This window comes from Toxorhynchites rutilus, chromosome 2, assembly GCF_029784135.1.
Source record: "Toxorhynchites rutilus septentrionalis strain SRP chromosome 2, ASM2978413v1, whole genome shotgun sequence".
Taxonomy (NCBI): Eukaryota; Metazoa; Arthropoda; class Insecta; order Diptera; family Culicidae; genus Toxorhynchites; species Toxorhynchites rutilus.
The window spans coordinates 100,773,492-100,789,405 of record NC_073745.1 but is presented as its reverse complement, the minus strand read 5'-3'; positions in this window follow the sequence as shown (position 1 = coordinate 100,789,405).

Sequence of the window (15,914 nt, the reverse complement as noted above, 5' to 3'; positions counted from 1 at the left end):
GCATCGAATACTTGTCTAAGCTTACAGTGAACATGCTCTTGGAAAATCGCAGTGCTTCGAATGGTTCAATTAAATCAAAAATGGTGATTTTGACGTAAGAAACGAAGAGTGTGGAAAATTTCAGAAAAAGATCGAAGACAGTGAACTAACAAGCATTTTTAAAATCAGACGCAACAACTGCTCGCAGATCAATTGAATTTGGTTCAAGAAACCATCTCCATATGTTTAAAGGCTACGGGGAAACTCCAGAAAATCGTAAAACGTGTTCAATAACAACAATTTGAATCAAGCTTTGGAAGAAAAGCGATCAAAGGCAACACAAAGTGATTTTGTTGCATGAAAATGCGATTGCGTTAATTGGGTGGAAAGTTCTTGCACATGCGGCTCACTCACCAGAGTTGTCTCCTTCCTACTACCAGTTTTGTGCATTGATGAAACACCCACTTGCTGAGCGTCAATTTTTACAAAAACGGTTTACTTCTGAAGGGGAACTGTTTTTTGACCATATTTCAGATTCAAATCTCCAGATATTGAAATTGGAAAAATGTAAGTTATCGATGAAAAAAACTGTGAATGAAGAGTGTTTCTTTTCATGTTTTTTTAAAAGGAAAACAGGAAGTGGGTTATATCTATGGTATAACCGCAAGGGTGACGTAGGACTATCGTTGATTTAGAGATCATTTGTATGAAGTTGAATCTGAATTCATTCTGAATGAATCAATATTTGGAGAACTTCGAAAACGAGAGCGTTACGTTGGAGGCACAAGGTTTTATGCATCCAATATTGGATACGGAAATATCCTACTGATGGGGAAGAATAATCTTCTAAGCTATCCTGTTAATTGCGATTGATTGAAAAACCACAAAACCAAATGTATTTGATCACAGTGTTACATGGAAAGAAAACATTCAAATAAACTCTTTAACATGAATATATTTTGAAAATTCCCAAAGGAACTGGCAGATTATTTTCAGTAACGATTAGATATTTCCACATTTTCCTCGATACTGGAAGCTCACCAGTGGTTAATGCCAACTCGATAACCACCTGTTAATAGCACTTGATTGAAACATATTTGGTCACAGTGTTACATGGATAGAAAACATTCAATTAAACTCTTTCACATGAATATATTTTGAAAATTCCCAGAGGAACTGGCAGATTATTTTCAGTAACGATTAGTTATTTCCACATTTTCCTCGATACTGGAAGCCCACCAGTGGTTAATACCAACTCGATAACCACCTGTTAATAGCCGCGCGTGTATGTGTGTGTAGCGATGTCTTCCCAGGGAACCGTTTGTGGCATCACTCTCCTCCTGATAGATTCCCTTCTGGCCTAGGGTGCACAAACAGGCTCTTGGTGACACCGTTCATCCGCGCTTTCATGATAAATAAAGAGCTTCACCGCAACAGCGACAACATGCTCCAATCGCTGTTCAATTAGAACTGAGTGGATTTCCGAGCGCCGCTCGCTTATATACCGATTGGTGATTTCAATAGCCTGTTTTGAAAGCAATTTTAAGACTATTGAAACAAGTTTTTGGATCAAAAAGTAACAAGTATATAACGCGTAGACATTTTATCTTTCGAATGAAGTGTTTATCATACCATTTCGTTCAGTTGTTTAGGAGCTATTAACGCTCAAAATCTCGGTCTCCGGCGTAACGCTTTCGTTTTCGAAACTTTGATTTTACACCCCGGTATAGAAATGAAAGACGTAGTCCTACGTCAACAAACGTTATTTTCTCATGCTTGCACTTTTGGTATGTGAATGCGATCCATCGTTTCTAAGGTGAAACATTTGATGTCGAGTAATTTGCCATAGAAATCGAATGTTCGCATTCAAATATATACCGGGAATACGTAATTTAGGAAAAATAAAAGATATTGTGTAAAATTTTGTGTTGCAAACAAAATTTCTTGTGCCGAAACGTTGAAAATATTGCAGAATACATACATTTGGTAATTCAAAGACAGGACATTCAAAGACGAATTATTTGCCACGTCAAGGATGACCATCCGCCTCCTCAATTGGTTTTCATCACCAGGGTTGCCATAATAAAATCTGTGTTTTTGGTCTCAAAAAATCTTTTTATCTGTGTTTTTTCTCAGAAAATCTGTACCGAAATCTGTATTAACTCTTTGCAGTCATTTGTCTGCTCTCAGCCACCTCAGCAAAGAAGTATACTAATATTATAATTTATGCAACAATGTATCAGTTCACACTTTTTCTAAACGAAGTTTTATGTCTTGTGAACTTAACTTATTCACGAACCAAAACGGTGTTACTATGAATAATAGATAACGGTACTCAGTATAAACACAAGTTATCATCCGTGCTCGGGGAAAGGATTAATGAAAAACTCCATGTATTGAGGCACTGTATAGATGTAAAGAGTATTGTTTTGTATGTTGAAAAAAAAGATAAAAGGCGAAAAGCGACAAACTAATTATTTCGGTGATACATGCGACAGATATCACGCGCAAAAAAGTTATACCAAATATGTTTTAATCATAGTCATAAAAACATTAAAACATTAAAAACACAACTTATCGACGAACAACGAAAGGGAAATCATTCTTTGTGTGAACGCCGACTTGACAACATCGTTGCTGGACGAGCTGAACGACGAGGGATCGAGTGCCTTCCTCTAGGCAATGATGGTGGAGGTGTAGTTCAGGAGTAGAATAGAGTTTTCCAAGGGCCTTTCTCAAATGAACTGAAAAAGTTTAAAGTCTCTATAATCAAAATCCGAACCGAACCGAAAGGGAAATCGTAAAGACGCGTCCACATTATGCCGAATGATGCCGATCGGCCTGTACCAGGCGGAATATTCGGTTCGTTATGTAATGTGAACGCCACATAGGGTGCACGAAGCCGAAGCCCCATCGGATGTACGAAGCAGTCACGAACACACGAAGCACAGTGTCGTCAACGCTAATTTACTTCGTTTTGTTTTGGTTCGACTTTCTCGAACCGGACCCACTTGTTTCGGGTTGGGTTCGGTTTGTTTCGAGTCGGCTTTCGGCACGTCAGCAAGCCCGGGCTGTACGTCCACATTGAGTCGGTTTTACCGGGCGGCCAAGGCCGCTCGGCGTAATGTGGACGCGTCTTAAGATTTAAAGTTTCCGTAAACGAAGGAAAAGAAAAAGAATGAAGGGGAATATTTGTTTAGAGTATAAACAGTGGATCTCGCTGAGGCTAGAGATGTCAAAATTTTTCGTTTATTCGATTATCGATTAATCGTGGGGCCATTTTCAAATATTCGATTCATTCGAATAATTGTCTTTCAGTATTCGATTAATCCATCGAATATTTTTTTCTTGTTATCAAAATGAACAGACATTTATAATACAAAAAATTATGATGTCATAATTTTGAAAGTTACATTAAACATTATTTTAATATAAACATGGTCAATCATGGTTTTTGAATGAAATGGTATTTCAATATATTGATAAATTTACCAAGAAGTTTAAAGTCTCACATGTTTTAGTTTCGAATTGAGCTGTGAACGCGACCAAATTACTGACTCGCTGATGTCTCTAGCATTGCAATCATTGCATCAAACTGACGCCATTGCATTGAGGTTCTGAACTACACAATTGTATGGGGAACCATCAAGCTAGGCTATCGTCAGCTCACCAAGAAAATAAATGTTCTGGAATTTTGTCTGTGATTTGGTTTCGCATGACGGTAGCAAAACTCACTCCACAAAGGATGACAGCTAAGCTGATCTAGACCGGCAATATTAAAAGTTCATTCGTTCGAGAACTCGCGAGCTGATCGGACAAGTTTGAGAATCGATCCGATAACGGTGTTTTTTTTCACGCAGATCTATATTGTGCTTTTTTTCATCAGTGCTTGCGAGTGAAGCGAGCTCAATTAAAAGTGGTGCACGATCGAGACGCTGAGGATCCAGTTCAGATCAACACACATTCATCACACGCTACACAGCAGCGGCAAGTAGAAGTTTATTTTTCTATTGTTGCATATATCATTCCTTCAACCTCCTGTGTACGATTTACACCATTGTCCAACATTGTATTTACCAAATCGGCAAGCGTTGGCATTAGGGGTGTACATCTTTCTTACATTACCGTTGAACTTTTGTTGAAATTTTTTTTCATTTTTGAATTTTATACAATAAAAAATTGGAATAAATATAATTTATATATACCTTGAATACAAATATAATTTATTTACTCATTTATTTTTTTCTATTTTTTATTATTATTCTACACTGTTCACATCGAACAGGTGACTAATTCATTATTATGGCTGAGGGTGGGGAGGATCCCCCATCCACGTCATTGAATGTTTCTGATGATGCTGACCCACCTCCTGAAGAGCAGGAGGATGAAGCAGACGTTGAGGAGGAAAATTCTGTGTATGAAGTAGAAAGTTCTGAAGATGAGGAAATTGATGAAAAACATGATTTTCGTCTAAAGGAATACCCGGAGGGATTCAAAGGTCCATTCATTGTATACTTTAGACGAAAATCAAAACCTCTTAATGTCATTCGCATCTCAAAAGAACTAACGCAGAAATTTTCCAAAGTTACTGAAATTACTCGGATGGGGCCAGACAAATTACGAGTTGTCGTCTCTTGCAGGACCCAAGCGAATGCAATAACGCGCTGTGATCTCTTTGCGATTGAGTATCGCGTATACGTACCCTGTTGCAACGTTGAAATAGACGGTGTAATAAACGAAAAGGGTTTGACTCGAAAAGAGATACTCGATGGTGTCGGTCGCTTCAAGAATTCCTCACTTAAAAGTGTGAAGATTCTTGAATGCGATCGACTGAAGTCTGTGTCACTTAAAAATGACAAACGAGTTCTCAATCGGACAAACTCTTTTCGAGTGACATTTGAGGGTTCCGCTCTTCCAAACTACGTTGCAATAGGTGCTCTTCGTTTACCTGTTCGGTTGTTTGTACCCCGGGTAATGAAATGCAACAAATGTATGCAACTCGGTCACACGGCCGCCTATTGTTGCAATAAACAACGTTGCGCAGATTGTGGAGAGAGTCATGATGGGACTTCTTGCGCAAAAGAGCGCAAGTGTCTTCATTGCGACGGGGCCCCCCATGATCTTTCTCAATGCCCGGTGTACATACAACGAGGGGAAAAAATCAAGCGTTCCTTAAAGGAACGTTCCAAGCGGACTTATGCAGAAATGCTTAAGAGTTCCGCCTCAACGACTCAGGACAATCCCTACTCCATTCTGCAGAACGACGAGCCTGTTGCAGACGCTCCCAATGCAGGAAGTTCCGGTACATCACAGGGTGCCATTAGGAAAAGAAAAATTACTTCTTTTCCATCACTCCCCAGAAAGAAGACCGAAACTTCCCAAGTTGGAATGAAACCTCGTATCGAACGTGCTGAGAATAGACCGAAGCAAGTACCTCCTGGTTTAAGCGGTTCTTCTACGCACCAGGGGTCCTCAGCACTTCCCGGAGCAGAGCCCAACACGTCTGTTCCTTTTTCGCGGTCGAGGCAACAGCCACAATCTGGCTTGCTTGCGCTTTCTGACCTGGTGGACAATATTTTAAATGCTTTAAATATAAATGACCCTCTTAAAAGCATAGTATTATGTTTGCTTCCGATTGTGAGAACATTTTTGAAAGAAAAATGTGGTTTTTTAGCAGCGTTCATTTCCCTCGATGCCTGATTCAGTGCAAGAGGTCAAGGATTTGACCATTGTAATACAGTGGAATTGCAGAAGCATCATCCCTAAACTAGATCAATTTAAATTTTTAATTCATAGTTCTAACTGTGATGTATTTTCCCTCTGTGAAACATGGCTTTCTTCAGCCGACGAACTGAATTTCCACGATTTCAACATTATTCGCCTCGATCGAAATGACTCGTTTGGTGGCGTACTATTGGGGATCAAAAAATGCCACTCCTTCTATAGAGTCACTCTCCCATCGATGACAGGCATTGAAGTTGTCGCTTGGCAGACACAAATCAATGGCAAAGACCTCTGCATTGCCTCGATATATATTCCTCCAAGAACTATGGTTGGCCGCCATCAGTTTTTTGATATCATCGAGGCACTGCCGGAGCCGCGGCTAATCTTAGGTGACCTCAACTCCCATGGAACAGCATGGGGTTCACTCTACGATGACAACCGTGCCACTTTGATTTATGATCTGTGTGACAACTTCAAATTGACAGTTTTGAATACTGGGGAAGCAACCAGAATAGCCAACCCTCCTGCACGGGCAAGCATGCTAGACATATCACTTTGCTCTTCTTCGTTATCCCTGGATTGCACGTGGAAGGTAATCCAAGATCCCCACGGTAGTGACCACCTGCCAATAATTTTATCGATCGCCAATGAATCAGGTTCTCGTGAGTCAGTCGATATTGCGTATGACCTCACGAAAAATATTGACTGGAGAAAATTTGCAGAAATAATATCTGAAGCACTTGTTTCAATGCATGAACTTCCTCCACTCGATGAGTATAATTTTATATCGAGTTTGATTTACGAAAGCGCACTTCAAGCTCAAAAGAAACGTGTTCCTGCTACCACTTTACGACGTCGTCCTCCATCACTTTGGTGGGACAAGGAGTGTTCAAAGGTCTACCTTGAAAAATCATCCGCTTTCAAAAAATTCCGGAAAACTGGACTAGTGGAATGGTTTCGCGACGTGTTAGCCACATTGGTTGCGCGTTCGCTTAGTAAGCGATCGATCGTGAGTTCAAAACTCAGGGCCCTCATTGACCATCTTTGTGTTGTTACAGAATAGCTACGTCCACGCAACAATCATCAGCGATGGGGATCGATCCACGGTCGAAATTAGATAGATTCATCCATACAACTGCTCTGCTCTGCAAGACACATCGGGCTGCTGTTCTATAAATAACTCAACAATGATCAATCAACTGTCTCCGCTGTCCGGTGGTCCAACTGGATAATGGAAGAACAGACAGAATACTCTTACGCCTAAATGGCTACTGTGTGAATGTACTATATGTATTGGTATAGAAGAAATACTGGCGAATGGCAACTGTGTAATGTGCTAATTATAAATATGATAACCATGACACCATGACATGTACACGATTAAAAATTCGGCTCTGTTACAGCTAAAATGCTAATGCTAAATAAATAAATGGGATAAAAAAAAATTTAAAAAAAAACTCGGTCCGGTTATATAGTCGAATAGTGGCTAACTTTAAACTCCATGTTAAATGTGAACACCTCCATGTGAAACTGAAATATGAAAATCGCTCATGCAGTTAGAATAAAGCAGCGCATTTTTCGATTTCAATCCTCGTAAATGATATGTTGATAAACGAATGACGCCATATTGATTTTGATTTTGGGTAGCCTATATTCAATTGATGTCTAACCCCTGGTTGCGGGTGAACATGTCGATCCGAACCTGGCGACATGGAGGGGAGATAGCGGGAGGGAAATATTTGCGCTAGGGTATTAGTAATAAATCTCTGCTGAGGCAAATATTCAGCCCCTTTCCAAGCAGTTGACATTTTTTGTTTTCCGTTATCATAAAGGCTTCGTTGGTGCCTTTGACATTGCATCAATGCATTGAACTGACGCTATGTTGAAGCAGGTGTTAAGATTGTGCACCAAAAATAGTTGGGGAATACCAAGTTATTCAATAAGTTATAATGAAATCTTGATCATAATGAAGAAATGCTACTCTTTTCGAGGTTGTTGAGATTAACATAAAGAGTTCGTTTCGTTTATTTAGTCACCAAGAAAGTAAATGTCGTTCTGGAATTTTGTGTGTGATTTGGTTTCGCTTGCCAGTAGCAAAACATTCTCCACTAAGAATGATAACTGCTTCGTAGCATTATAAAATAATATTCGCAGTTATAAACAAGCGACTTGAATTAAACTACAGCGTAGTTCTACGTCAACAATGCGGTCGTGTCTTGGACACAACCTCCTATAATTTTTTTAAACTTCAAACTATAAATTTCAAAAACCATGATCGGTTGCTCGAAATGACTGGCAATTACGTTTGACTTACTGCAATCAATGACGCTTTTCAAACCTTTTCTAAAATATTTATGGAATGCCGTTCACTAGAAATAGGGAAATATAATGTTTTCATAATTTGTAATCTAAGGTTTGATTCAGTTAGTATCCGTTTATTTTACAACAGCGGTCGTAGTAGGCGTATCTGAAATATTTTGACCGCGAATTGTTTGGAAAACATGTATCTTTCGACCGTAAAAAAATCGCGTTGATCCATTTGTTCAGAAAAAATTGTGCAAGATGGAAGCCGAGGGAAAAAAATGATTTTGGACATCCACATTAAAAATTCGACGTGGTCAGATACTAAAATTGCGAAATCACTTAGTGTGGCTAAATAGACCGTGTATGATGTGCTAAAACATTTCCACAAACGACGCGCTCGAAGGATGTACAACAAGGTTTTTACGGAGTACGAAGTGTACATGCGGATGGATGACGAAACGTACGCTAAGATGGATTTTTGACAGCTCCCAGGCCCGAAATTCTATAAGACAGAGGAGATATCCCCAGCAAAATAAAGTTCGTTTTCGCTGATAGATTTCGCAAGTAATCAGTTGTGGAGAGGTCAAGGTTCTTGTCACAAACAAGGTGCTTCTCTGCATTTCGATATTAAAACAGTTTTGTACCTTCAAACAATCCTGAGATACAACTGGTTTTGTGGGGGTCTTTGTAGCGCCATTGATTGCGCGTTCGCTTAGTAAGCGATCGATCGTGAGTTCAAAACTCAGGGCCCTCAATTGACCATCTTTGGGTTGTCACAGAATAACTACGCCCACGTAACAATCAACAGCGATGGAGATCGATCCACGGTCGAAATAAGATCGATTCATCCATACAACTGCTTTGCTCTGCAAGAAAGATCGGGCTGTTGTTCTATTAATAACACAACAATGATCATATCAACTGTCTCCGCTGTCCGGTCTAACGGGACAATGAAAGAACAGAAAGAATACTCTTACGCCTAAATACGCACTGACAGCACTGGTAGTACTGACAAGAGCTGGTGAATGGATGCTTTCATTAGGTAAGGGACGCAAACGTTTCGCGAAGCAATAAAACGCCGATTTGACCAAATTTCCAAATTCACTCTCTAAATTAACAAGTACTGTTAATTGCTCGCTGTCTAGAGCGGCACTTAAACACTGATCTTACTGAATATCCAAGTAGTTTTTCAGTATTTATTAATTAAATTACAAATCCAACGCTCCAAAAAACACTCAGATATTTTCTGAAATAAAGTACATTACTTTGAAACTCTGCAGCTTCAATGATAGCTTGGATTTTGCAGGTTACAGGTTGAGTATAGCTGCTTTAGTAGAAATTTTTGATGATTTGATGATTGAAAGGGTCCATGGTTTATGTGGTTGCGTGAAAGCAATTGAAGTTGGTTGATTGAAGTTTTATTCTTGCCCTTGCGAGAACAATACACAAGCCGGCCATAGTTCGCAAATTGATTCGTTGTACCGAACGCTGCATGATCACGCGAATTCTAGAGCTTGCCACTCAAAATACATTCAAGGCATGTTATTTGGTGTAAGAAATCTCAACTGTTTACTAATAAAAGTGATGCAAGTAATAAAGGTTGGACTCGATTGTATGCAGACTCGATTATATGTCATTCGATTATACACATTTACATTTTGGACTCGATTATATACAGTTCGGATTTTTTTTTATATACTTCGAATATAACTTATTTCAAGAAGAAATGTAACCTTTCAACGTTAAGGTGTAATTGAGGTGACTATTATGAGTACAGTGGGGTAAAAATCGTGATTTTTGATGATTTTGCTTGAATTTTCACCAGGAATTGTTTATAACGATATTGCAGCCAAATTAAGAAAGATAGAAGTTGGGTGTCAAAGAACAAATTATAGAGCGGTTAGAAAGCTTCAATTTAATTGATAGAAACAATCTAGTTTAATATAATTTTTTAGGATGAAATTAATAATAACACATTAAAAATTATTAACTTTTAAGTTTTTCACTTCCAAAATGTTATTAAAACCCACTAATTTAGATATCCCACTACTATACTGCCGTTCTACGCATAGTTGTCCCATGTTACTTTTTGACAATTTTCACTTTTCTTCATAAAACGATGTTTTTATGCATAATGTTTCGGAAAAACACAAAAAACCTTATTGTTTGTTCCCAGTATTTAAAAAAACAACATCAAGTTCAATTGTCCCATGTTGATATTCTAGGCATAACTGTCCCACTATGTATTTTTTGTAGATCAATAATAAAGGAATCGATTCAAGTACAGGAATGATATGTGCATTATTCATATAATAATATAAACTGCTAGGAGTGCTTTTGAAAGAAAAGGGTCATCCATAAACCACGTACACTTTCAGGAAAAGAGGAGATTTGGTCAAAGTGTACGATTATTAACAAAATCCAGAAATGGATGCATCAAGAGAGAAGAAGATAAGGACTGAATTGACTGAAAATGAACTTACGTGGTTTATTACGTGGTTTAGCCCCCATTGGTATAATCTAATGGAAGTGTAATGTGTAAATTGAATGTGAAGGCAGCATAATAAACATTGAAATATTTTGGTATAGTTTTTTTAATATTTTTATTTTTAGGAGATCTATCATTTCAAGCTCTATCAAATGGTAAATAAAACGCTTTGTAAATGAAGAAGTATATAAGCATTAATTTGTTGGCATGTTCTCGAAAAAAAACCTTCTTGGCTTCTGGAACAACTGGAAGTATTGCTGCCAATAACAATTTCTTCCGTTGCTTTTGAATTCCTCTCGGAGCTTTTTGCCACTTCATGCTGCCATCTAAGGAAAAGTGACCAGCTGCAAGCATCTTTTGCTGTTTCTTAGATAGCAAAACACAATAATTCAGTTGCTTGCTGTCAACAACATCAGAATAGCCGATATCATACCGACCTTTTGCAATTCTGACCCGTCTAATATTCTCAATCTATGGCCGCGGATTTAATTTATTGAGAGTGTATTGAGTAACGGCAAATTCGGTTTAAAAAAAATGTATGCTCTGCATGTCCATCACATCGACGCGCTTCTTGGCCCCTCCAACAGCCTTTTTGAAATCTTCGAAATCTACTACTCGGCAGTTTCAACAGCAGCATGAAAACTGTCAGCCGCCATGAACGTATGACCGGATTCGAAGTATTTCAATACAATCTCCTTAACGTCAACTTTATCGTCGTTCAATAGGAGAACAAGATGTAGGAAAAAGTTCCAGTACTGATACTAGGGATACTACATTACTATATACTAAACCACGGTGCCAATTATGTTTACTTTTTTATGCTTTGACACTGTCGTTTTACGCATAGTTCTCAAATGTTACTTTTTGACAATTTTCACTTTTGCTCCATAAAAAAAATATTTTTTTGCATAATCTTTTGGAAAAACACAAAAAACTTATTATTTGTTCCCAGTATTAAAAAAAAAATAAAATCAAGTTCAACTGTCCCATGTTGATATTCTACGCATAACTGTCCCACCATGCATTTTAAGCCCCTAATCCACCTAGATTGCTTCAATTGAGGGAATCTCTTCACATTTCATTAAACAATAGCTTAGTGCTTATAAAAAACCCGATGCATTGCTAAACTGAAATGCTTGAAGCTTCTGCTAGACAAATGTGTTAGAAAACTTTGATTGCGTTTTTCTCAGTTGCTGATTTTGGAACATGGGACAACTATGCGTAGAACGGCTGTATATCCTGTACTAAATTTTCTCATCTTTCAAATGAAAGCAACAGAATCGTCTTCTGTAGCGTACTTTATAATGTAGAGCCATTTTGAGGAAACAGAATCCGAAACAAAAGTTATATAACTCTGCCATTGTTGAAATTCGAACATATGCGTAGAAGTATTTTTTTCATCGAAAATGACCGTCTATCACCTCCTGAGAGAATCTGGATAAATTATTTTTTTTCATGTGAGAAAGGTGTTTTCTGACTTTAAGGGGATGGATCAAAAATCAAATTCTTCTTTTATATTAAAAAAAAAAACAAATAATACATGCAAAAAAACGAGCAAAAAAAATTTTTTTACTCGATTATATACAAGATTTGATTATGTACAGTGAAAAGAAATCAGAAGCTGTATTTAATCGAGCCCGCGCTGTACCACGTTGAGACGGCGAAGTCATTTGGAAACGTTCGTGCCTGAAGGAGTTGTGTTGCTGCATTATGTAAAATGTTACTTAGATTTGTTTCATTCATTATTAAATTGACCATGGTTTTTTTTATTTTAATGCGGAAATGAACGTGCAATGCGATGGAAAATATTGTCTGAGTAAGGAAACTCTTCCTGTTTATATACTTTTTAAAAAAGAGTTTTATTAAATTCCTAACCTACTTATTCCCTAGCCGACGTCCAGTGTGAGAAAAGAGAGCGAGCCACATGGCTGTGGCCTTTTTATTATTTCATTCTGCTGGGTATGCATATCGCATACCGCTGACGATGGATGTGCCGCGTGGCGTGGTATACCGGCTGGATTTCCTAACGGCTCCCCTCTTAGTCGAAAGTCGTCCTCGGCTTTCCTCAATTATCTTGCTGCGGTATGAACTTAACCCTCGGTTTCTTCTGAATATATTCATCTACAATGTCCTCCATACTACCCGTTGGCGTGTCTCCCTTGATAACGATTTTGGTTCTATTGCATGGTATGTTTTTGATGACCAAGGTGAAAATGATTCCAAGGATGATTAGAGTTGTAACGGAGAATGAACCAAAGGATATCCACTTGAAGGTGCGCAAACTTCCGTGTATGTTTGTCGTCGTCAAGTTGAGCTTGTGCAGGTGTTCTCGATGATTTAGATGAAGTTTCTGTAAGTAGTCTAGAGGCATACGATTGATGATTTCAGTGGCGTTTACCTTTAACCCGGTGGTTGGAATAAAAGACGTTGCAGGTCCTTCAGCGTCGAGATTTGTATACTCCTCTCCATTTAGGTGGATAGTACATCCGGAGAACTGAATTAAGAAAGATCCCTGCAAGTCTTTCGTGTGTTTAAAACAGCTTGAAGACATAGTCATGTTTGCATCATTTACAACGATATTGGCGTCGTTGATTTTCTTTACAAAATTTTGACCATACGTTTTCTCAACCATACATTGGGCAGAACTTCCACTCATTAGTTGTTGAATGCATGCTCCTGCTACTTCTAACTGCGACTCTTGGCAAATGTAAAGTCCTCTGGTTTTAGGACATAAATTTTGCATATGGTAAGATTTGGGTCCTTTTAGATAGTAGTTTGAAGATAGATGAACACGTGTACCATTGGTTATGACTGGTTCGATGTAGTGTAGCTCATAAATGACATCCTTAATTCTTGGAACTTTTAAGGTGTAGATAATTGAATGTGAGGTTCGAAGAACATAAGCGCTGGCGATATCCAGAATAGTGCCGAAGGAATCTAGTTCGAAATTGTTGCTGGTGAGAAACTGTTGTGCTGCGAAGATTTCTTCTGGGCTGATGAGGCGGCTGCTTGGTATATTAAACCTAGCTAAAGTTATAGCCTCCTCTACTATCTCTAAATTCTTGATGAGCTCATCTAAATTAAATAAAAGATTAACTGATTCAAATCCATCCATTGTTTCATTATATGACTTGTAATAGTCGGTAACTAGCAAAGAGATAGTTTTTGTTAAGTTATTGATTCTTTCTTCAAATTGCTTGTTAATTGCTGTTTGCTTATTATTTTGTTCAATTAGTGTATTGGTAGTGGTATTAATTTATTTATTTATTTATTTATTTGCACAAGGTAAGTATCAACAGATTACATTCAAACCAACAGATACAACTTACTTAAACTATCTGGTAGTGGTATGTGGTAGTTGGTAGTGGTATTAATGATTTTCAAATCTTCGGCATCCGGGCTGCCTGATATATATTTCCAGGCTTTTCCTAGGGTTTCCCATCGTCTGAATCGTCTAATATTTGGCGTTTTCAGTTTTTCAAAAGTTATTAACAATGTGAGTTTTAGGTGTGAGTTTTGTCGTCGTATGCTTTGTCTCGTTATACAGGGTCGTTACCAAGACTAGGCCCTGATAAAGTGAAAGATTTTCTATTTTGTCTCTATTCGCCATAGACATTTCGAGCAATGTGTTGTGGAAACGTTCCACAATTCCGTTGCCATTACTGCAACTCGCGAAATGAAGAGATATACCAAGTTTGTGTAAGAATTTGTTAAATTTTGCATTTCTAAAACTTGTGGCTTGGTCACAAGTGATCATTTTTGGTAGGCCGAAACTTTTAAAGTATTCAGTCAGAGTCTCCATTAACTCATCGGCAGTTTCATTTTGAATCTTGTAAATTTGCGCGAACTTTGAGAACGCGTCAACGAGGGTTAAAAATTTTTCACCCTCTTTGACATAAACGTCTATGAAGACATTTTCAAACGGTCTTTCATAAATTCTTCTACCAATCGGGATTTTGAACGGTTTTCGTTCATATTTGGCAAATTTGCAAGATTCACAGTTTTGTACAAATACCTTGACCTTAGATAACATCCCTGGGAAGTATACAGATTTCTGTAGCTCACTGTATGTGAGTTTCCATCCTCTGTGGTTAAAATTATGACATCGTTTGATGAATTCCTGTTGGTCCGCTGATGACATCAAATCTGGAAGTTTGAGATTGGAGAAGTTAATTTTTAAGGTCTTGCTAAATGTGTTATTAATTATCCTTCGACACGACAAAGAAATGTCGAGTGGCGCAAAGATACCGTTATTCGTTGTTGGATCCAGATAATCCTTCAAAATCCTTGTTAGGTCTCCATCTGAATATCCATTTCTATGAAAAATGTGTCTTACTTGACCTGGAAAAGTATTATATATTATATGTGGGCTCTTAGACTTATCCTTAGTAATTTTTAATATAAGCTGGTTCTTGTATTTGTTGATAATTTCTGGACCATATACTTCGTGATTTTCAAAGCATTCGCTTTCCAACGTTTGAAGATTGAGTTCCATGCGGGGAATCCTGGAAAGCCCATCCGCGACTACGTTTTGCTTTCCTTTCTTGTAAATGATTCGAAAGTCGAACTGTTCCAGATAAAGCCGTTGTCGGGTCACTCTCCCAGTGGCGTCTGTCAATTTTAGCTCTTTTGTTAATGGTTCATGGTCCGTGTATATAGTAAATCGTCGACCATAGAGATACGGCCTAAACGTTTTCGCGGCAAAATATATCGCTAAAAGCTCCTTTGAAGTGGCTGAGTAATTCTCTTCAGCCTTTGAAAGAGTTCGAGAGAGACATGCAATAGGTCTCTCTTTACCATCAACCAGTTGCGATAACACTGCCCCAATTGCTACGTTAGAGGCATCCGTAGTCACAATAAAAGCTTCGTCAAAGTTTGGATAGTGTAATAGCAAATCCTTAGTCATTATATCCTTTAACTGTTTAAAGGCTGTTTCGAAATCATGAGTTACATCAAACGTTTTACTTTTTCCGCGTAATTTCGAAGTCATTGGTTTTGCAATGGATGCAAATTTTGGTATGAATCGGCGGTAGTAAGACACGGTTCCCAAAAACGATCTCAACTCCTTCAATGTCCTTGGGATTGGCCAATTTTTGATCGCCTCTACTTTCTTTGGGTTTGGTTTAACTCCTTGAACAGTAACGAGGTGCCCAAGAAATTCAACCTCTTTGCGAAGAAACTCCGACTTATTGCACTGTACCTTCAAATTGGCTTCTTTCAGAGTTTGCAAAACTTTAGTGATATCTTGCAGATGATTCTCCAAGGAAGGGGAAAAGATAATGATGTCGTCCATATAGACGAAACATCTGATACCCAGGTGTTTCCTCAATACAGAGTCCATCAACCTTTGGAAAGTAGCGGGCGCATTCTTCAACCCGAACGGCATGCGAATGAATTCGTATTTGCCATGATCTACATT